Source organism: Fukomys damarensis, unplaced genomic scaffold, assembly GCF_012274545.1.
Source record: "Fukomys damarensis isolate Sample0158 unplaced genomic scaffold, DMR_v1.0_HiC HiC_scaffold_30, whole genome shotgun sequence".
NCBI lineage: Eukaryota > Metazoa > Chordata > Mammalia > Rodentia > Bathyergidae > Fukomys > Fukomys damarensis.
Window position 1 is genome coordinate 14,774,563 of NW_022900942.1, and position 25,003 is coordinate 14,799,565.

A 25,003-nucleotide genomic window follows, 5' to 3' on the forward strand; every position below is an offset into this window, starting at 1 on the left:
TTTTTGGTGGTTTTTTTTTTTTTTTTTTTTTTTTTTTTTTTGGTACTGGGGATTGAACTCGTGTCCTTGCACTTGCAAGGCAGGCCACCAAACCGCTGAGCTAAATCCTCAGCCCTTAGCTTCTTAATTCTTACAGTATATTTAGTCTACATTTTACAATAAATTATCAATAATTAATTATTACATATAAAAATATTTTTAGTACAAGCTCTAAAAATAAAAGGACAATATGAGTTATGTTAGATATTTAAAACAAACATTCATATAATTCAGTGTTTTATTTTCAGAGCTTTGATAATTAGTAATGGTTAATTTTATGTGTCAATTCATGGGGTTGAGTAGAACAGAGAACAGGTAAAGATTATTTCTAGAAGTATCTGCGAAAATAGTTCTGCCAGAGATTATAAATTGAGTCAATAGGCTTTAAAGAATTCAATTTCTGGGTGGAGGATTTAGCTCAGTGGTTCCACCACCTGCTTCACAAATGAAAGGTCCCGAGTTCAATTCCTGGTCCAAAAAAAAAAAAAAAATTCTATTTTATTTCCACAAGTGTGTATAGATGCCTTCCAAGCCACTGAGGGCTGGAAAAATGACAAAATGGAAGGACAACTTCTCTTTTTTCTATGGACCTGGGATTTCCATATCCTTTTGCCCTTAGACATTGACTATTTCAATTCTCAAGTCAGTTCCAATAATGAATAAACTTACATATATTTATACTCTATGGGTTCTATTTTTTCAGTGACTCCTGGCTAATACCTTGTCCTCAATGATTCCCTAAGAATCAGTCACATGAGGTAAATATGAATTTTACATTTTCCTATATAAAGTATTTCTAATTTCAGAATTTTGTAAACTTCTTTGTTAGTGGAATCTATTGTGAGTGCTGTTACAAACATGTAAGTTTAAACATTAGCAAAATTAGAATAAGGCTAATAGTCTAAAAGCCCCCTGAAATTGAAGAAAATATATACAAAAATATGACTACACATATTGACAGAAAAAATCTTACTGATGTTCATATTAATACCAAAATTTAGATACATAGAAGTATATCACAGAATTCTTTGCACTGTGCACATGGTAGGACACTTTCAATATATAAATCACTGTTTAAAAAATACCACTTTTTGTTGGTACAAAACCATAACTAGCACAAAGAATCAAGTTTTAAAATTACATGTAGAAAACTTGCATATGATAAAATATTCTGTGAAAATATTTGTGTGAATCTATTTTTAAATCCATTTTTAAGACTTTCAAAGGTACAATTGAGAACACATATGGAGAATTTTAACTCATAGTGTACCTATATATTTTGTATCAGATCTACTTCAGTATTAATCTGATAAATTTTTTAACTTATATTATAATTATTCTCTTTAAGTAATTGTTTTTTTGTTTGTTTGTTTGTTTGTTTGTATGTTTGTTTTCCGGTACCAGGGATAGATCTTGGGCCCTTGCATTTGCAGGTGGCAGAACAACTGAACAAAATCCCCAGCCTAGCAATTCCTTTTTGAGACAAGGTCTTGTTATGTAGTTCAGGCTGGCTTTGAATTTATTGTATACCCCAGGTTGACCTTGAACTTGTGGCAATTCTCCTGCCTTAGCCTTCCAAATGCTGGGATTAAAGGTGTGTGGCACCTTATCCAGCCACTTTTCATAATTTGGAAAATGATGTATCAAATTTTTCTATCACAGTGCCTTTGGATATTTATTTGTGGTGTTGGAACCAAGACCTGAGAAAAATAGTGATGCAAAGTGAGGAAATAGAAAATAAAAATTTTTTGCTAATGTTCTAATTATGTATATGTGAGACTGACCTAAAAACAATAATTAATGCTAATATTTATTTTTGCTCTGTGCTTTGTCTCTTCACATATGCTGTGTTCTGCCATGTATAAAAGTGAACAGAACATAAGCTTGTTGGTTGTAGTTAGATTATCAGAAGAAAATAATTTGTGGAACATCATAAAAAGTAAAAAATTTAGAAATTTAGCTCTGTTATTCATTATACATTTTGATAATTTCATTATTCATGATGAGTGTCTAAATATAGGATTATTATATATTTTTGACTTGTTTAGCTCTAAAAATGTCATGTATTTGCATCTAATTATGTTGCTGAATATGACAATCGGCAGAAGAGGCGCAAACATCAAACCAGTGATTCATTTGCCTAGTTTACTAAAGTGTATTTATCCTCAAAGAAGGATATGTATGTGTAAATATATTATAGATATTATGTATAATATATAAATATATTATTCATATTTATATGTAAAATATAAACTGCTATGATGGTGTACATTTATGTATACTGTGACATAAACAAAGTGGAACTTAGAGCTAGGACTTACAGTTCAGTAGGTTCCCAATAAATCTCAGAAGGAAACATAAAAGAAAATTAGGAGGAAAGCAAATGGGTTCAGCCCTTCAATGTTAGCACGTTCAATAATCTAGAATAATACATAAAAGATAGCTTGCATTTTATCAATGCAGCATTGTGGAAAATATGTACAAATTGAATATTACAATATAAAATAAGCTTCATTCTTTTAAGAAAGACAGATAAAAATGAAGATGAAGTTGACTTACTAGTTAAAAAGATACAAAGCTTAGCTAGCAGTGGTGCTACATGCATATAACCTTGAGGCTGAAGGATTGCAATTACAAGACCAGCCTGAGCACTTCAGCAAGAACTTGTCTCAAAATAAAAACTGAAAAGATCTAGCATGTATAGGTCAGTGTAAAGGCCCTAGGTTTACCCTCCAATGTTGGCAGGAAAAAAAAAAAAGGATAAGAGCAATGTGAAAATATATGGGTAAAGGGTAAGAGTGTAAGTAAATGAAAAGGGAAATTAAAAATACAAATGATTTAACAATTAATTCCAGCATATATCAGGGGTGCTATTATTAGGAAGGCAGACTAGATGAATTGTGCAGCCATGAGTTGTCTGCAAATATTAAGATTTAAGTCTTTTAATACCAGTTGTGGGGCTCTCTGCTTCACCCTAAATGCTTAAGCTTTTTGCCACCCCACTGAAAGCAATGTAAAAGAATTGGCTGGGGTAGGGTGGTGTAATTAATTACTTTGACTTACCCCTTCTTCACAGTGGATAAGGAATAATGCTTTAAATTCTGCTGATTTTCACATTAGATAGAAAAAACAGTATATATTCATACTTTTTTCATTTCTTGGGATTCTTCTTTTTTAATATTATCCATCTATTTGTATTTCTTTACATTTGCTAAATTTTGCCTCCGTGCTGGACAAATAATTTAACTCCTAATTTCACAAGATGCACAATCCTCTGCTCTTAGTTTTCGTGGATTGCAGGTCCTGTGAAGACTTAGCCCCTCAAGAAATGTGTATGTTACAGAACTGCCATATTGACTCCCTAGCACTTAAGCTTAAATCGAAGTTGTCTTGCTTCATTGCAAAGTAAAGAATGACTCAAGGTATAGGTAACATATCACAGCATCTTGCTATCTTTCTATATCTAAAGCTTTTAGCTCCAATCTCCAGTCTCCTCATGACTTGAGTTCTAAAATACGGCAGCCATGGCTTAATTTGCTGCTTTATTGCCTATAACAAGGATTGATAGCATCCTTGCTGAGAATGAAGGAACTTTACCTTATTTTAAGGAAGTCAATATCTCCCTACTTATCATTTGCAATACATTACATATATCTGGCTACAGTTTACATTTAATCTTTTATATATTAGACATCTGATTCAAGGAACATTAAGCAAAAAGTATAAATTTACTGTCTTGCACGTCTAAAAATTCCAGACATACCTATGTGTTTACTGATTATTCAGATAACATAATCAGCACTTTCTAGCTTACCTCTTTACAACTCTTTGTGGGATGCAGCAATAATAAGCACATCCAGCCTGACATTTTCATAGCTAAAATCAAGCTTTGTTTTAATTTCAATGAAAAGCCTTATTGACTCTATTTGAGCAATATATACTATTTTTTCCAGTATCTTAGATGAAGGAAAAAAGTTCTGTGTTAAAGAGGAATAAGATGCATCTTTGTGATAGAATAGGGAAAAGGTGAGAAGACACAATTGGTAAGCTGTTGAAGGATGTGTGTTTTGGAGTTAGATGATACTGCATTTGAAAGGATGCTGAGTAAAGTAAATAAAAAAATATTCTCTTCAGTATCCCAAGTACCAATCTGAATATATCATGCAAATAATAGAAGTGAAATACAATTCAAATACATCTTTTAAACAAATGACATCTACAGTAAAATGTGATTAAAACAAAGCACATACAAAGTTTGAAGAAATTGCAATAGATTCAAAGGAGCAATAAATATTTTCATGAATAAAATCAAACCTGACATTGAATCTTAAAGAATAGGAAATTTTCAATATGCAGATGGGAGAGGAAAAAATATTTTCATCCACAAGTCACAACATAGGGAAAGAAAAGGATATGACATCAAATGCCACATTCAGAAAAATGTTTCATGAAAATATGATCTCATGTATTTTATTTGCAAGAAAATTGTTCAATTTAATCCTTAAAAAGTAAATACTTCTAAATCTACATCTACCTCTATATATTTGTATACATATAGCCCTAGAAGAACATACATACACACACATATATATATATATATATATACACACACAGTTAAATCATTTATAAAGTCCTGTGATTTAAATATTTTTAAATTGCCATATAAATATAAAAAATTGCATATGTTTATGCATTACTATATATACACACAAGTACTTTCTAACTCAGTCTACACAATAGACCAAAAGCAAGGAGTCTCTAGTTACCACGAGTATACCTACCACCAAGATAGTTTATTCTAAGCACAATTCACAAGAAAAGAAATAAGCGACTTTGGAGAAGACTTTGACTCCAAGAGTATAGTACTGGAAACACAAGATAATTCTGGAGCATCATCCTATTTTGCCAGAAGAGATGTTAGTACATACCTTAAGAAAACAAGGAAAGTGGAAATCATTCAAAGAACACGGAAGTTTTTCTGAAGGAATCCCTAGTGTCCATGATAGAGCAATTCGGCAAGCATAATTAATATCACTATTATTGGTTTTTAACTTAGAGAATGAGATAAACATGTACTTCTCCATGCTGACATAAACACATCTTCAAATGAATAAGTAAGCAAATAATGACAGTGAACAATTTCCTCTCACCATAAATTCAAATTAATACAAAGTAAGGAATATAAAATTAGCAATAGGCAAACAGTCACGAATATTCCAGAGAAGGTAAATTAGTAGATAGTGAAGTAAGTGGGAGACAATTCACAGAGAAACATGATTTTCACAGCCTCCAATGATCTCTTCCAAAATAATCAACATCTACAAAGGGAAAGGTAATTTTATGAGGTGGAAATCCATTCCATATCCATTTAATTAAAATCACTAGTAGTAAAACACATGCCCAAAATTATTTCATTAATATCAGGCATGGAAGAAACAATTTAATTTCTGTAGTATTATTGTCAAAATGGCATAATTCATTCTGTTTTTGAGAAAACACCAGACAAATCCAAATCAAGAAAATGCCTGCAAAGTGACTAGTCTTTGACTCTCAAGGTCATAAAAATCAAGGGAAGACAGAGGAAGGGTCATAGGCTACATAACACCAAAACAAAAATAACAATTACATAATATAACATCTTGTATAACCTCTTTGGGCATAAAAAGAAATTATAGAAAAATAATGATGAGAATGAAGTATACACCTTAAGAAAAATGCAGTAATTAAAATTTCTTAATAATTGTCTTTTGACTTTGTAAACTAATATCAAACTAATTATGTTAAGGATATAAAATATTTCATGCTGATTTTACTGTTTTGTATAAAATTAACTTAGTTAAAAATTTAAAAATTCTTGAAATTATACATGTACATACACATGAGCACATGGAAATCATCTGCTTTGAACTGTTCCGTGATTTTGACATGATTTGAGATTTCCTATTGATTTAAAGATTTTCAAGACTCTGTTTGTTAAATTAAAAGTACCACAACTGACAATCCCATATTATTGTTAATTATATAAAATTGTAAAATCCTTTCAGCAACCAAATAATTTCAAATATACATATATATATATATATATCACCTTTTTGTGTATAGATACAGTATATATATATATATATATATCACCTTTACAGTGGGAAAGGATACACAGCCATAAGTGGTGAAACAGCTTTGCTGTTTTGTTCATACCAGTAATAAGTAGTAGCACTCCCAGATTTCAAGAATGATTTCAAGTGTTGAAATGTATGGAGTTTTCATCAAGACTATCTTATCAGGAAGGGTGCATATTGGCTCCAAATCACATGATATTTTAAAATTAATTCATTTTGTATTCTTTTATTCAAAATACATCCATAGAAGCATATGTGTGTGAAAAGATGATGGTAAGATGGTAGATACATTTTTTTAAAATTTCACTTGATGAAGGTTGCACTGCTCTATTCAGAAAACTGCCCCTATACCTGTGTATATAGTATTGTGGGGAATTCAAATTAATAGTTTCAGAGTAAGTGATGAAACTTTTTTAATGAGAACAGAAGCAGTTTTAAGCAGAGAGCAGTGCAATACTATCAAATATCTATAATTTAAATCATGCTTTTAGGATGACTTTTCTTATCACTTTTCTTAAACTACAAGTGAATGAACATAATTGGAATGAAGAGTCAAATAGTATATTCAGTTAACCAAATCACATATTTGACTATATTAGCAGCTTGATCAAACCAAATGAATCAAGTATCAATATACTTTCTCAGAAACACATTTTAATAATTTAAGTATGTTATGATTTAGATTGAGAATGTTCCCCAACGATCTCATAAGGCTTTTGGAAAATGATCGAATCGTGGAGACACTGGAGCTAAGTGTGCTATTAAAAGGTAGAGCCTTGGCAGAAAATGCTGTTCACTGCAAAGGTGCTTCTCCCTCCCCATCTCCATGCTTCTCTTGGGGTTTCTGACCACCATGATATAAGCAGCTTTTCCTCTGCTATGTCCTTCTGCTATGCATTCCCAGGCCTGTAGCTAGTCAACTATGGACAGTAACTATGATAAATCTCTCCTCCTTTACATTGCAGTTGTTAGGTATTGTGTATCAGAGAAAAGTAAAGTAATTAAGACATATAGTATGTGTAAAGCATCCTACAATGGGTTCTATCATGCTTAAAATTCAATTCCTCTTAGTTTCATTAGATATGCAAGTGATTTTCCATGACTTAAGCCATACGCAGTTAAGTGGCGAATTTCTCTTTTAGTCCATGACGTGCAGTCAGCCTGAATAGCTCTGCGCCAACTGTCATATTCTACCATCCTGGCTGAAGAGGTGTTAGCTACCTAGAGAATGTATACCTTAAATAAAGAAGGTGAGTGTTTTCAAAGGTATAAGCGATTACAGAGATGCTACTATTTATTTTATTTTTATTTTTTAATTTAGTTTCTGTACTGTGGCTCAACAACAGAAACACTCTATTAGTAGGCATTTATTTATTTATTTTTATTTTTATATCATTTTATATTTTGTGACAGTCTCACTATGTTCCCCTCATTGGCCTTGAACTTGTGACCCTCCTGCTTCATTCTACCTCAGTCCTGCAATTACAGGCATGTACCACTACGTCTGCTTGGCAAAGGCATTTAAAATTTTACATCATTTCTGCTTATGTGTCACTGGTCAAAGGAACTCAAGCTGGAGTCCATATAAAAACTTTCAGTGGTGTCACCATGCATACCGAGCTTCTGTCAAGATACCCTGAGAGTAGATCCCAGAAAGGCAGTTCCAGCTTTAAAACCAGAAAACGCTTCTGGCAATGTGCTAAAAGCTTTGAAATAAATACAGGAAGGGAGTGCAGGGATAAGGGAAAAAAATGAGAACCAAGACCTGTCTCGTAAAGGAACAAGATCCTAATGATGAATGTAACTCTACTGTGTGCCTAAAATGTAACAATGAACTCATTGAGAAAAAAAAAAAAGTTCCATTTTAAAGTCATATTGCATGAGGGATGTAGCTCACTCACACAGCTCTGGCCTGATAAGCACCACGTCCTTAGTTCAATCCCCAGTAATAGGGGGAAAAGTTATTTTGCAAGTGGAGAATCTGTCCCACAAAGATCTTTCAAAATGTTAATTGAGGTAACCAATTGGCATAGGTGATTATGATTTAAATAGAGGACTGTCCACTACCAGAGCTCAGTAAAACTCACAATTAAGGGCTTCTTTAGTTTCCTAAATAATTTTTAGAGTTGCAAGCCAGAAAGGTAAATATAGCACTTCCTCAACCATTCCACAGTACAGACTTAATAAACCTGAGTTCCCAGAGGAAAAGTATTAACCCAATACCAAGTACAGGAAGCCCCATCACTGAATAAAACAAACATCTCTTCAATGGAGGTGAAGAGGTAGGAATGTGAGTGAAGTTTTCCTTACAAATAATCATCTATTACAATCTAAATACCAGCAGTTTTTAGGAAAGTGTCTGAAACTTAGCAGGCATTTAATTCATTTTGTGGGTTAAACTCTTATTAAAAGATTTCAATGGTTTGCTGTTTTCATAATGCTGAAAAGGTTAAAAGCTGGGTCAAGTATAGCTGAGCCAGTAATTCAGAGTTGTACTACATTGGCAAAGTGTTCTTTGCTTATTTATCAGCCTCTTTCATGCTCCATGATCTCTAGGATGTCTTGTCTCATTAGTATCCTCACCCCATGGTAGTGGACTTGACATCTGGAAAGAGAGTATTAAATGCCTGTTGAATAAAGAATAAAGTAACATCAGTGATAAAGGAAAAGACAGAAAGAGATCAAAGCAAAGCTAAGGCAAAACAAAGCAAACTGCTTATATGCCAAGAGCATCTTTCCCCTCATGGAGCTCATAATTGGTGCTTCTGCATTCACTAGAATCTTTGCTTTTTTTTCCTTTGAAGTAATAGTCCAAGACTTTTGATTTAACCACTTAATATAATTCACCATAAGGTTAGCCTCTAAATTTGCTTTTTCTTGGTAATTTATAAGTCATACAGAATGAATGATGAAAATGCAAACTGAGCAAGATTAATTTAGTTTTGAGATCCCTAGAACCACAGAATAAATAATAAAATATTTATAGATTAATGAGTTTTTATACTTAATTTAATATTTCTAACTAAATTAGGATGTAAGAAAGCAACCTGAAGATAATGACTGAGTCTAAACAATGAAATAGTCCACAGTCTTGTAGACATGAAGATGTAGAGTCAGACAATAACCCATGTTTCTAGTTTGGATTTCTTCATTCTTTGTGATTCCCTACTTCCTTAATATTCACAATTATTCTAGTGGTAAAACAGTATTATTATACTAATATAATGAAAATGTTTAAGCTTTTATGTGTATTTCATAATTTAGAAAGTTATTTATGCAAAATCATGAACAGATTTCACAAACTACTGAACAAAAGATAAACAAAAAGAGAAGCAAAAGGAGTTATGGTTGCGTTTCTGTGAAGTTTAAAAGTGGGCAAAATACAAATGCCCCTTAATGATGAAGGGGTTATATCCCAACAAATTCATCATACATAAAAACATGAAAAGTAAAAAAAAAAAAAAAAAACACAAATTTAATAAAAGCAGTTGATGGGCTTTCATGTAGAATAGCACAACACAAGTATTTGTTGCTTAGAACAATCAGAACTAAAGGAGTAACTGAATTTTGAAGATAAGAGGAAAGGAAGAGCTTCAAAAAGCAAAAAAAGAAGAGATGGGAAAGCTAAGAAGCACAGAGAAGGAGAAGGGCAGTTCGCAGAAAAGAACAAAGGAGTTGGCAAGATCAAACCTATATCCTGGAGTGAAGTAAAGCTGACTGTTCCCGCTGAAACAGTACAGGGGATCTAGCTCTCAAACGAAGCCTACTCATTAAGAAGATTAGCACAGTGATTCTGCCGCCTGCCTCACAAGTGCAAGGACATGAGTTTGATCCTCAGCACCAAAAAAAAAAGGAACAACAACAACAAAAAATTTTCCATACCATCAGATTCCCAATTCTCAACACAGAAACATAAGGAATATGAGGAAACAAGCAACATAACATCTCCAAAGGCTCAAAACTCTTTTGTAACAGAACCCATTGATATTGAAATGGATAAATAATTAGCAAAATAATTGTAAAACCTTATTCTTAAACTGATGAATGAGTTCAAATAATATAGAAATAAATATCTGAATGAATGAAAAAGAGAAATACAGGATATAAAAGACAAATTCATTAAATAGAAGAATGAAATGTTGAAAATGCAAAGCTGAATGTTAAATAAAAATCTCAGTGGAAAATTTTGCCATTGGATTAGGCATAACATAGGAATTCAGAAACTGAGTACAATATTGATAATTATACCTTTAGATAGGAAGAGAAAGAAAAAAAGTGATTATGAATAATACGTATAAGAATTCTGGGAAACAAATATCAAATGTATGAATTTTAGGTATAGAAGATGTAGCTCAAAAGAGTCTATGCTCATTCATCAAAATAAGGAAAAACATTTTCAAAAACCTTTGGAAGGAGCTGAACATTGAGCTACAGAGGCATTTTAAATCCTGAAAAGGTATGACCAGAATAGAATCTCTGTGTGTTTACAGTTAAAATGTCAAGTATAGAGAGTAAAGACAAAATACTGAGAAGTGAAAAAGAAACATCCAGTCACATATAAAGACAAAAAGCAATAAAAAAAATGGCATATTTTGTGGCAAAACTCTGAAAACCAGGAGGCATGGAACGGTGTGGAGTTCGACCATTCAGAAGGTTGGAGAACTTAATCTGGGCCTTGCAGCCTGAGGTCAGTCTGTGTCATGGGGTTCAGCCATCAGCTAACTAAGATCAGAGGTCTTGCATCCTAGCTCTGTCTGAGTCCGCATCCTAAATGGTAAATTTACTATATGGAAAAGTTTGTTCACTGCAGACATGTTCCGGACTGCTTCTTGCTTTCAATTTAATTCAAATGACTTAAGGGTGATAGACTTGTGAGTAGCACAGGTGGTCAGTTTCCAAGTTGTGCTTGATCGTAATGTGTTGCTGACTGTATCAATTGGGATAAAGGATTGTGGTTAATTTGATGAGCTGTTTTATCTGATGTTATGAAGATGAAAATGTCTGTGGGTTGTTGGAGACCCAGAAGCTAAGGTCCAATTACATCAGGAAGATCTGGGTGAAAACCCAGAGGTTAAACCAAGAACAGCCAGACAATAAAAATACAAATGATAAAACACTTAAGCAAGACACAAAGACAGACTTGCAGGTCACCAATGGCAAAGAGTAGGGCAAATGAGGATGAAAAGGTTGATAGTGAACCACTAGAACACCCTAAACTCAAAACACAGGAAGCAACAAAACAGATCAATTAGGCTCTAGAAAAATTCAGAACAGAAATAATTCCCCAGATAACTATAGAGATGGTAAGCAAAGTGGAAGTCGTGATTCAAGACTCTAGAACAGAAACAGACAAAAAAATAGATGATCTCAGGACCATAAGAGAAGCCATGAAGGCTCAGCATAAGAAAGAAATAGAAACAATGAATGCCCAGCAGAGGAAAGAAATGAAATCCATAAAACAGATTCAAACAGATATCTAGGAGATTAAACACTCCATTGAAAGTGTACACAACATAATAAAAGAATGCAAAGATAGAATCTCAGATATAGAAGATAAGATTGCAGTCAGTGACCATGAAAAGAGAGGTCTCTTAAAAACTGCAGGGGATCATGAGAAATAGATCCAACAACTTCTAGATGATGCAAAGAAGAATAACATAAGACTAATAGGAATCCATGAAGTAGCAGGAAAAAATACAAATGACTTAAAAAAGCTGTTCACAGAATTAATGACAGAAAACTCCCCAAACAGAGGGAAGAATTTGACATTCAGATAAGTGAGGCATATAGGACCCCAACTAGCCACAATCAAAAAAATATACACCTAGACATATAATAATCAAGATCCCAGAAACCAAACAGAAGAACAAAATACTAGAAGCAGTAAGAGAAAAGAAACAAATCACATGCAAAGGAAAGCCCATCAGAATCACAGCAGACTTTTCAACACAAACCCTTAGGGCAAGGAGAGCCTGGAGTGATATATTTCAAGTACTGAAAGAGAACAACCTCCAACCTAGACTGATATATTGTGCAAAGCTCTCTTTCAAAATGGATGGGGAAATAAGATACTTTCACAACAAAGAACACCTGAGAAACTACATGTATACCAAACCAGCACTACAAGCAATTCTAAGCAATGTCCTAGAAAAAGACAATGAAGATAACAACACCATGAGGCCCAACAGAGCAAATCAAATAGGCAAGGCAAGAAACTAAAAGGAGAAGATGAAAAAGTAAAACAAGTTATCAAAAGGCCAATAACATGACAATAATAAGTCAGTACATATTAGTTATAGCCATCAATGTCAAAGGCCTCAACTCACCAATCAAGAGAAATAGACTGGCAAAATCCAACAATATGTTGTATACAAGAAACACACCTAGTGAAAAAAGAAGCCCATAGACTGAAAGTGAAAGGATGGAAAACAATTCTCCAAGTGACAGGAGCCAAAAAAAAAAAAAAAAAAAAAAAAAAAAGCATGGGTAGCAATCTTATTTGCAGACAAATTATATTTCAAATCAAAATTGATTCTAGTGTTATTGATGTAGGATGTTACTGTATCATACCTCTGTGAATGTAAAATATCTTGTACCTGCTTTATGATATGTAGTAGTGACCGTGCTTTATCAGAGCTATTTTAATGATATTAATCTAGAATATTCTCTTTCCAGATGATGATTAAGATGCTAATAAAAAAATGGTACCAGGTACCACAACAGCAACAAAACGTTGCTGTTTTCTGGGTATTATTCTTTTCTTTGTCTTTTTGTTTCTGCTTTTGTTTTTTTTAATGGAATATGCTGAATGTCTATAATTTTGTTCAGATGACTGCAGAATCTGGAAAAGCTGTTGCTGCTATTGATACATAACATACTGTTATTACTGGTCTTTTTATATAGATATACATATATATATATACATATATATACATATACATATATACATATATATGTATATATGCATATATGTATATATATATATATAATTTGAATTTTTGGAAACTTTAACTGTGCTGTCAACTTCAGAAAAAGTTATCCCATTTTACTGTATTGAGTTGGCTTTGTACAGAAATTGACAGCCATATTGGTCTAGAAATGTTATATTTTTTCCATTTGTACAGGGGTAATGCACTGCATTAAATATATAAGGTCATATCTACGTAGGTTTGATTACAGAAACTAATAAAGTATTGTCTAAATAATGAAAAAAATAAGAATATAAGACTACAAGAGCAAGAAGCAATTTAAATATGTTCAGGGCCATTTTCATCTTCACAATTAAGGATGATTTTCATCTTACATCATTGCCTTTTCTCTTTTACTTTCCTTTTTAGTTTTATTTTAGAATTCCCTATTTTTAATGTTCATACAGAGATTTCTTTAACTGAAATACTGAATAGATTCTCTGGTATGAAAAAATATAATAGTGCACAAGATCCTAATGAGATAAGTAATAATGTGAAATAGGAAGTAAAGGGCTAAAGGTGTAGAGAAAGTGGGAAGGGTGGGGGAAAGGTATTAAGGGAGAGGAAAAAATATGAGAAATTGAAAAAATGGAAATAAAGTGTTTGCAAATGGGGAGGGGAGGAGGGGGTGAAGGGAGGGCAGGAACAAGGGGAAAAATGAGAATCAAGACCTATCATGTAAAGGTACAGGATCCCAATAATGAATGTAACTATATTGTATACCTTGATTGTACCAATAAACTCAATAAAAAGAAAAAAAAAGAATGGCTATATAATGAATTCAATAAAACAACATATGTTAGTGGGGTGTAGTAAAAAAGGAATTCTACATCGTTAATGCAAGCTGGTATAATTACCCTGGAAATCAAAATGGAGATGCTTTCAAAAACTAAAAATAGAAATTCAATTAGACCCTGTTATTCCTCTCCTGATTATCTTTCCAAAAGAGTTAAGGTCCTAAAGCTAGATTTAAAAATTACAGAACCAAAATAGAAACAATTTGTCACATCTTTTGAGATCATAATGAACTAAAACAATAAATAAATAGCAAGAAAAATTTAAAAAAATATGAAACCACATAAAATGGAAAAAAATACTACTCAACATTTAATGAATGGTTGGGAAATCAAGCAAGAAATTTAAAAGCTCTAGGAATCCAGTAAAATAGAAACACAACAACTGGAGACTGAGATGCAGGAGAGTCAATTCTAAGAACATTTTTATAGCTATGAGTGCCTACATAAAAAAAAAAAAAATCAGAGCCCTATCAAAGATACAACCTAAAATTGGATCTCAAATGCTTAGAAAAAGAATAGCCAGAACACAAAACCAATGGAAGAAAAGAGTAAAAATGAAACAATAAAACAAAGAGTTGTTTCCTAAAAAAAAAGTTAACCAACCTTGCCAACTCTTGGATAATCTAATCAAAAGAAAAAGAAAGAAGGGCTAAATAAATGATAGTAGAGATAAAAGGGAAGTATTACAACAGATAACACTGGAATCAAGAAAATCATTATGGACTATTTGAAAAACATTTCCAGTAAATTGGGAAATATAGAAGAAATAAATATATATCTAGCCACATATAACCTACAAGAGTTGAAACAAAAGTACAAAAAGCTAAACAAATTTTTCAAAAAAGCAATGATACTGAAGCAGGACTAAAAAAAACTTCTAACAAAACAAAAAGTGCAGGAATGTATCAATGCACAACAAAAATTTACCAGGTCTTTTAAACAAAAACTATAATTAATGTTCATCACATTTTCCCATTCTATTAAAAGGGAAAGAAATTTCAGAATTTATTTGTAAAGCTGCTATTGCTTTGATCCCAAAAGTAGGTAACAAAATAAGAAAATGACAGAAAAATAGCCTTGAGAAACACAGATTTAATTATCCTCAATTGTTGTATTTTACTCTTAAAACTCCCCCCAAAGTCTCACATACTCAAAAGTAGGGCTTTTGTAAGGTGATTAAATCATTAGTACACTGATGAGTTTATAACTGAATGTGATGTTGAGGGGTAAAACCTGGTCTGAGCAGATGAGTCACTGGGGGTGTGACCTGAAAGGAATATCTCTCTCTCTCCCTCCTCCTTTAATCTCTCTCTCTCTCCCTCTCTCTCTCTCTCTCTCCCTCTCTCTCTTTCTCCCTCCCCCCTCTCTCTGCTTGATGAGCCTCTGCCACACCCATCTTCCATGCTGCCCTGCTTCCGAGTCAGACAATTTTGGACTAAAACCTATGCAAACTGTAATGTGAAATAAATGTAGGTGTCAGGTATTATGTCTCACAACAAGAAAAAAAGATATTGATAAAATCATTTTAAATAGAACGTCACAAAACATTAAAAATGATCAAATTGATTTCACTCCAGAGATACAAGGAGGGTTGAATATATGCAAATCAATAAAAACAATACACCACTTAAATGGAATCAGTGCCACATGATAATTTTACTAGATGTAGAAAAGAGTTTCAACAAAATGGAACATCCTTTCATGGTAAAAAGCCCTGAGAAAAGTAAATATATAAGGGTAGTTTTTCATCATATTTAAGGCTATGTGTAAGGCTCTCATAGTCATAGAATACAAAAAGAGTTAAAGAACTTCTCTAAAACCACAATTGAAACACAGTTGTCAATTCTCACCAGTATTATTCAATATAGTCCTTGAAATTTAAACTTGATGAATTAAGCAAGATAAAGAAATAAAAGTAACACAAATAAAAAAGGAAGACACCACAGTATCCTTATCTGACAACAATATGCTCGTATACTTAGAAGCCTCCAAGACTCCAGCAGAAGACTTTTAGGTCTGATAAACAAATTTAGTGCAGTAGCAGAATACAAAATCAGTGTAGCAAATAAATAGCCTTTCTATATAAACCAGTTCACAAATATGCCATGGGAATCAGGGCACGAAAGATGCAAGTAACGGAAGGTAATGGGAGTGGATGACCAAATATGATAGATACTTTTGTCAAATTACCACAATGAAGCCCTTTATTATGCATAATAAATATGCACAAATATATATGCATTTAATATGCCTAAACTACCAAATATTGTAGCTTAGCCACACATGACTTTGTGAACTGTGGAATAGCAGTTATTTATCCTTATGACCACATAGTTGACTGAGAGCTACAGCACCATGCTGCTACCCTGTGTTACTGACGAGTAACATACTACATATCACTAGGCTAGGGCAAAATTCAAAATAGTTTTGTATTGGTCAGTTTTCTGTTACTGGATTTATATGATGGCAGTTGAGGGGGGGTAAATATATTTTATATCTGGAAAGATAACAGATTTCTGGGGACCAGAGAGTGGACTACAGCAAGCAAAATTCTAAAGTGGCCCCAAAAGATCTCCACATCTTTGTGTACATGCTATACAAACTTCATTCTCCTTGAGTAAAAGTAGAATTATGAAATCATTCCAATGATTAGGTGGAAATATTTTCAAGGTGAAGGAGTTTTTCAGATTTAATGAAGATCACAAAAATTTGAATTTTCAGGGAATCAGAGGAATATAATGAGTTGGGTTAGTCTTAATCATGCATAATTCTTTAAAGAAGGACAAACTTGAAATGTGAGGGTCCATCCTCTTCTGGGGAAATCAAGGTACCACATTGTAGAGAGGCCACATTTCAGGGAAAACCAGGCAGTTTGGGGAAGCTGAGCTTGTTTCTATAATCTCAAGGGACTGAATTCTGCCAACAGCCAGCAAACTCAGAAGAGGACTCTGAACCACCAATAAGTTTATCATCCTAGGTGACATTTTTTTTTTAACTGAGACATTTAGTGAAGAACACAGAGTTTTGAGCAACATAAAGTTTAAGATAATAAACTTGGGCTTTATGAGACTGTCAATCTTACAGAAATGTGTGTTATATTGATATAAAACTAATACAGATATTTCTTGACTGAATTATACACAGATGAACACAAAACATGAGTCTGGCCACCACTGCATACACAGATAAACAAAATGTGGCATGTACATGCAAAAGGATATTATTTAGGAATAAAAACTAATGAAATATGGATAAACTCTAGAAACAGTGTGCTAAAGAAAAAGAAAAGTCACAAAGACCACATACTGTGGGAGTCCATCTGTATAATATGTTTAGAACAGGCACAGCTACAGAGTAAAACATAAATTAGTCATTGCCTAGATCTCAGAGAAGAATTGGAGTGAAGAAATGAGTGATCAGTATTCTCTCAAATTGTGCTGATGGCTGCACAACTCCGAGAAAGTACTAAAACACATTAAATCCTGAATTTTAGAATAAGAATATGTGAATTTATCCTAATAAAGTTAAAAAAATATAAGCAATAAGCTTAATGGAAAAAAATATAAGAAGAGGTTGTTTAATAAGTAGATTGACACAGATTAATCTTTTTTTTGAAGCTGTGAATTTTTCATCTTCTCTCAATTTCATGCTCAGAATAGATTCCCTGGGGGGAAAAATCACAAGAATATGCAGATTAATTCACATACTACACATTACAGAATAAAAACATTTTGCTTTCTCCGGCCACAGAGTAAAATTCCCTATCAGTATTTCTGATTGTTGTTGATTGATCAATCACTATATCCAGTAAAGGAGTAGTCTACCATCTCAGTGGTTTAAATTTGAAACAAATGCAAATGTTTTTGTGGTATTTGAGGAAAATACCCTGTGAAACTAAAGAGGAAAGCGCAGACTGAAGACTGATGCTGAACGTTTTATGAACTGAGGGAGGACAGAAATGGGAAGAGTTGAGGATGGAGGAGCATGAAGCTAACAATCCAATCTTTGGGTAAAGAGAAGGGTGGTCACACAGCCTCACATGGCTGTGCAGGTACCATACTTGTGATTCCCTGGGGCCTTCCCCAAACTTCTATTCCCCACACTCAGCTTTGAGGTGCTGGGGTGCCATGTTCCCCAGTTCATTCATCTGTGGGTGGGCTTTGCATTAGCTGAGTTATGCTGGGCTGAACTGGGAATCTCTGCTTCAAGTGGAACGTTGGCAGGACCAGCTCCCTCACCGCAGGCCCTTCTAGTTCTGTTCCCATGTGTTTATACCAGGACCCAGGATGCTTAGAAAGATACTCTTTTCCTTGCATGGAAGAATCACAGAGCAAACCCAACTGCTACTAAATTTCTAACTTCTGCTTTTCTTAATGTCTGCTAACATCCTACTGGACAGACCAAATCACAGGGTAATATCCAACCTCAGTGGAGCAAGGCATAATATCCTCCCCATGGAGAAAGAGAAAACATGAAAATTAGTTTGAAAATATTTTAATTTACCAAACAGGGGAGTCTGAATTACAGTATTTTGCCTTTTTTCATGGACTATAATTTTTATACATGCTGAGGATGTAGTGGTCTGAGAAAGAAGACTTTCCAGTGATTGAAATATATTTAGCCAAAGAAAAAAATGACAGTATTACTAATTTATAAACAGACTTTGGTGAATCAATACATTTAGAAACAAAAATCCTAAAATTTTATAGTAATTACATACATATATTTTTTAAAATATGCATATCGTCAAAATGTGAGGGGTAGCCCTGAGGAGTACCCATTAAAATATAAAGAAGTAAAATGTAGAGTACCTACCCAGCTATATTTCACTTTAAAAAGAATAAAAATATGCAATATGTGTGGATGATTTGCAATTTGGAACTAATATATGACATTATGTAAAAAAAACACAAAATTACTTTCTCAACTTGAGAAAATATTTGCTATAACAAATGAATTTTGTAGGAATGCTTTTGAAAAATTTATTGTAATATGTTTGTAAAAAAATGAGATAGTAAAATAGGATGTTATGATGAAATACCTTGGAAAAAATATTCTTAATAGCTTAAGGGTGGGTAACTTATTGAAAATGTGATTTTAGCATTTGTATCCTTCTGGTAAAAATGAGTATAAAGCTTTTACTTGCTGATAATAGGAATAGAACTTTCAATGAGATGTATTTATTTTAAAAAGACTTTTACTTGGAAGGAAGGTATTAGTATTGTCTCCTAAATATTTTAATGAAAAGATTACAAACAGTAAAATTTCTTACAGTTTTCTGCATGTAAAACCCTGTACATCCAGAGAATGTATAATTAATTTACTGATTAATTTTTTAATGCTATTGCTATTTGGCAGCTGTTTTGACAAAACTGCCTTCCTCATTACAGAAATTCTACTTGTGAAAAGAAGTCAACCACAGCAAATGGACTTATTGAATTATCCGGCTCACCAATTATATAGTATAAAGTTATTCGTCCTCATATAATTTGATGAGGAAAATCATTTATCTTTAGCAACTGTGTAATATTTGATATTATGCTGCAAGATAACTGCAACTTTAAAAGTGACTGTAGTTAAACTTTTAAAATACATTTGAAACTGAATTATTGCCTATATTCTCATACCACTTTTTTATTAAAAAAAGGTTAACATCTAAGTAATTGCTCCTCTGAGTCTGCTTTTCTCTTCATTTAAAAAGTGTCACTTAAGTTGTTTAATAGCAAAATGATTATCAGTTATTATTATTGGCTCTGCAGCGTCATGGAGAACTTACTTTTCTATGTTTTAATGTTTATAAATTAATGAATTCAGAATCAATTCATTTCCTAATAAAATCAACATAATTTAATGGGAAACTGCAATATTATCATTATTATAGGCATATATTAGAAGCATTGTAGCAAAGCATTTGTAAAGGTTGAGCTGACACTTAACATTTTTTATTATAGTGCTGTGCTCAGCATTAGTATTACTTTCCAATCTATTTATAGTTCTTTGTATCTCATCTCATTTAAAGACCACGCTTGATGTACTTGAAGATTGCCTTTCTGTTACAGCTAACCAAGTGAATCTAAGTAGACTCATAAAGTAAAATGAATATTCCACTGAACTAAAAATTAGCATTTCAGCTGTCACTTGAAGCCAAACAGACTAATTTTAACTATCTGGTAAATCTTCCAGGCATCTCCCCAGTAATATGTTATTTATATAAAAGTCAAAAGGTGTTCAAAGAATTCCTCGAGTCTTATAGGTCTATTTTTTCTTGTTAGTCAATGAATATATTTACATCTCTCTAAACAATATTCAAAAATTATAAGCAAAAGATTGATATTTATTATTATACCACCTACATTTTAGAAAAGCTATAAAATTAGTTGAGAATGTATGTAAAAATATATTAGGAGATAATGTCCAACTAAGTGCAGCATCAAAATGCATATCTGGTATGATGCATTTAATGTTTGTGTGTGTGTGTGTGTGTGTTAGGTTGGAAGTCATATCAATGGCATTTTTTTGAAAAATCACCAACAGAACTGGCTAAAATGAAAAGATCTGCTGTGTTAGAAAAAATTTATAGGCATATATTAGAAGCATTGTAGCAAAGCATTTGTAAAGGTTGAGCTGACACTTAACATTTTTTATTATAGTGCTGTGCTCAGCATTAGTATTACTTTCCAATCTATTTATAGTTCTTTGTATCTCATCTCATTTAAAGACCATGCTTGATGTACTTGAAGATTGCCTTTCTGTTACAGCTAACCAAGTGAATCTAAGTAGACTCATAAAGTAAAATGAATATTCCACTGAACTAAAAATTAGCATTTCAGCTGTCACTTGAAGCCAAACAGACTAATTTTAACTATCTGGTAAATCTTCCAGGCATCTCCCCAGTAATATGTTATTTATATAAAAGTCAAAAGGTGTTCAAAGAATTCCTCGAGTCTTATAGGTCTATTTTTTCTTGTTAGTCAATGAATATATTTACATCTCTCTAAACAATATTCAAAAATTATAAGCAAAAGATTGATATTTATTATTATCACACCTACATTTTAGAAAAGCTATAAAATTAGTTGAGAATGTATGTAAAAATATATTAGGAGATAATGTCCAACTAAGTGCAGCATCAAAATGCATATCTGGTATGATGCATTTAATGTTTGTGTGTGTGTGTGTGTGTGTGTTAGGTTGGAAGTCATATCAATGGCATTTTTTTTGAAAAATCACCAACAGAACTGGCTAAAATGAAAAGATCTGCTGTGTAATATAAAAAATGATATACACAGTTTACACAATAAATTGTTTTGCTTTTTAACCCATGCATTCCAAGGTATCTATAATTTTTTCATAAAATGATCACACTTATTCAAAAAATTGTCAATTCTGCAATCATTCCATCAACCCTATGAATACTGTGCTCCTTAGAAAAAGCTTTACACTATGAAAATGTTTGTTGTAACTATTTTGTTAAGGTAAAATGTGCTTCTCTGACAATATCATTGAGTGCTGTGTATTATTATATAGTAATTCTCTTCATAAAACAATATTAAAAAGTTGTTAGTTTCAATTTTTAATTATAAAAAATTAAATATGTTATTTTACAAAAATATAAAAATTTGTATAAATATGGTAGTATTCTTTCTGAGAATTAATGTATTACCTAAATAAGAATGATGTGGAAGTGTAGTTTTAAAAAGTAGATATATTCACTTTAAGCACCGTATATATTGCAAATTTTCTAATTGTGATATATATTCACTCACCTTTACAGTATTGCTCTTCTAAAGGTCTACATTATTTCTCCTTTGAAATAATCAAAAATAAGCAAAATTATGTTACTTCTAACTGCCATAGTGAGATACATATAATAAAACTCTCTAAAGTGTTTATTGGAAGATAAAAACCGATGTACCTTTCCTGACTTGAAGAAAAAGTAGAAACAGAACTTTTATAAATAGTAAGTGGACCAAGAATTGGAAGGAGCAGGGAGGGATGAGAGGGGTAGGAGACAAGAAAATAAATAAATAAATAAAAACAAAAACAAAACCTGTTCTATATACATGTAATACTGCCCCACAATAAATGTATTTTTTTACTGCAAACATTAACAATAAAACAGTCAGTAGAACAAAATTAAAATATTAAAAACAAGCAATAAGTAAACAGTTACTATCTCATTTCCAGTTTAACTACCCATAATTCCTTCACACTAAAATATATCAGTCAAGTTTAATATGCTGAACCTCCATGAAAATCACAAAAATACAAAAGGATAATAAACAGACTAAAGTAAAAACATCAGGAATAAGTCTGAATTGATGTCTTGGGTGGCTGGGGAAGGGAAGGATGAAAATAGAAATTAAAGTCAACAATCATAGATCTCTAAAAGCCACATAAGTGAGGGATGGGAGTTTAAATTTTCACTAGGGATGCTATTGAAATGAAAATTCATAAAGAAACCACAACTTTTAAGCTGGACTTGTTTTCTATATAGTAAAACAAACTAAAATGACCATCAGATTGGTTCATCTCTCTCTCTCTCTCTCTCTCTCTCTTTCTCTCTCACACACACACACACACACACACACACACACACACACACACTCACGTACACACATTACATTGGGGTTGTAGCCACAACTGAGCCACCAAAGAATCTTTTCAGAAAAACTCAGGATTAATATGAGCATTTAAAAAATGAGCATAAAAATCCAAGTTTGAATTTTACCCCCACAAAAAATGCCATATTCAGTTAACATTCTAAGGAAATTCTACTCAACTTTCAAAGACCATATAGCCCCAGTGTTCTGTAATTTTTTCCTATACTGAAAACATAGGAAACTTTCTAATCACTTTTATAAATTAAAAGTCTAATACTATGGTAGTACTAATAGCAATTTGTGCAAGGACCTTAGAGCACATGCTCATGAATACTGATGCAAAATTCAACAAAAATACTAGCAAGTAAATTGCACTACTACATTAGGAAATAATATGCCAGGACTAACTAAGATCTAGTCCAGAAATGAAAGGTTGATTCATTGTTTGGAAATCAATCTATAAATATCACATCCCATGTTAATACACCTAAGGAAATATGTCATTTTATGCTCTTCATTTTTGCTGAAAACATATTAAGGAAAATTAAATTCTTCTTTAAAAGAGAAATAAGAAATTATAAAAGGAGAGACACTTTAAACTAAATTTTATCTATAAAAATGTATAACTAAAATGTACAAATAAACTTAAAGAAAAAAATGCTCTCCTTTTTCTGTGGGATTTTAATTTGGGTATATGTGTTATATGTTTTAGCTTTTTTATTTTGAACTATTTCTTAACTAAAAGAAATTTGGAAAAATAACCCAAAGAGTACCTGTATCCTTCCACTTAAATTTGCTATGTCAAGATCTACATAATCATGTTTTAATTGTGACTAGTTGGAAATTAACATTAATATTGCTAATTGGAAGGCATATCGGATCGTAGTGTATCCACCATTGTGAGGCACATATTGTTTTGCCAGGTTTTTTTAATTGAGTTTATTGTTACATTTTAGGTACACAGTAGTGTACCTAAATCATTGGGATCTTGTACCTTTCCATTACAGGTCTTGGTTCTCATTTTTCCCCTGTCCCTGCCCTCCCTTCACCCCCTCCTCCCTTCCCCATTTATAAACACTTCATTACCATTTTTTCATTTTCTCATATTTTTCTCTTTTTCCCTTATTACCTTTCCCCTACCCGTCCCACTTGTTTTGCCAGTTTTACAGAGAGGAAATGTATTCTCACAGAAGGAAAGGGACTTGTTCAAGGTCTTCCACCTAAAATGCGGCAAATGTCAGACCATTAAAATTAGATCTGTGGACACCATTTCATCCTTGTTAAATTCTGGGCTCACTCATTTCCTTTTGTCTAGAATATTCTTCCCCTCTGTCAGTGTTAGAGTCCAACGAATGCTACTCCCATCAAGGGCCATGCACTGTCCCTGCTGAGAATGGCTCTTTTGCCATCTTTTGCCCTACCTTCCCTTCAATCTGTTTCATTGGTAGGGAATGTAGCGCAACCACAGTCCCATTCCATTCCCTCAATAAAATCTAAATCTAAATCATAAGGTATTGTGACAGTGAAAGTATAGAAAACTATTAACCTCCAAAGGTAAATGATTCAGCTTTACTAAAATCAGATGAGATAGGTTTTAATGAAAAACTATACTCTAAGGAGTCATTATCAGTTATGATTTCTATTTGATGTCCCCCCAAAGCCTTATTGCTAATTGATGAGGCATTTTGGAGGTGGCTGAATCAAGGGTGTGAATATTTGGATAAAGGTGTGGGAATATAGATTAAGGCTGTAATAATTGGATTAGCCCGCTGATTGGTTTGGCACTGTTCTGGGTATGTGTAATGGGAAGCCCTACCATGAATGTGGGCGACTCCAACTTATACAGGTACAGCTTGGATGGACTATAAGGGGGGAAATGGGGAGGTAAGCTTATTGCTTGCTTGCCTTCTGCTTGTCACGCCATGGACTATTTCTCCTCTGTAATTCCCCTTGCCATGTTGACCTGCCTTGAAACCATATGAATATAGACTGAAAACTCTACAAACTAAGAGTTAAATAAACCTTTTCTCTGTTAACTTTGGGTATCTGGTATTTTGCTTCACTAATGAGAAACCTAACTAAGACATTATTGGATTTATTTTTATCTCACAAAGATGTTTAATTTTTTTTTTGTACTAGGGATTGAATTTAGGACCTTGTGCTTGAGAAGCAGGCACAGTGCCACTGAGCTAACTCCCCACCCTACAAAAATGTTTCACTTATTACTTAACATGACATAGCCTGAAAAAAACTTGAACAGTGATGAAATACTTCAGTTATGGAGGATAAAAATCTCATCCTACTGAATATATTTAGAAGAGTCCTGGAGACAATATTTATAGTACCCAATACCTAAGAAGTAGAAAATATATACTCATTTCAATTCTTGTAAGGAGAAAGAGAAAGTAATCACTTAAGTGACCCTAGAAAAAGTTTCATTAAAAACGTTCTGACTTTATGGGACACTGATTTGGGGGAAG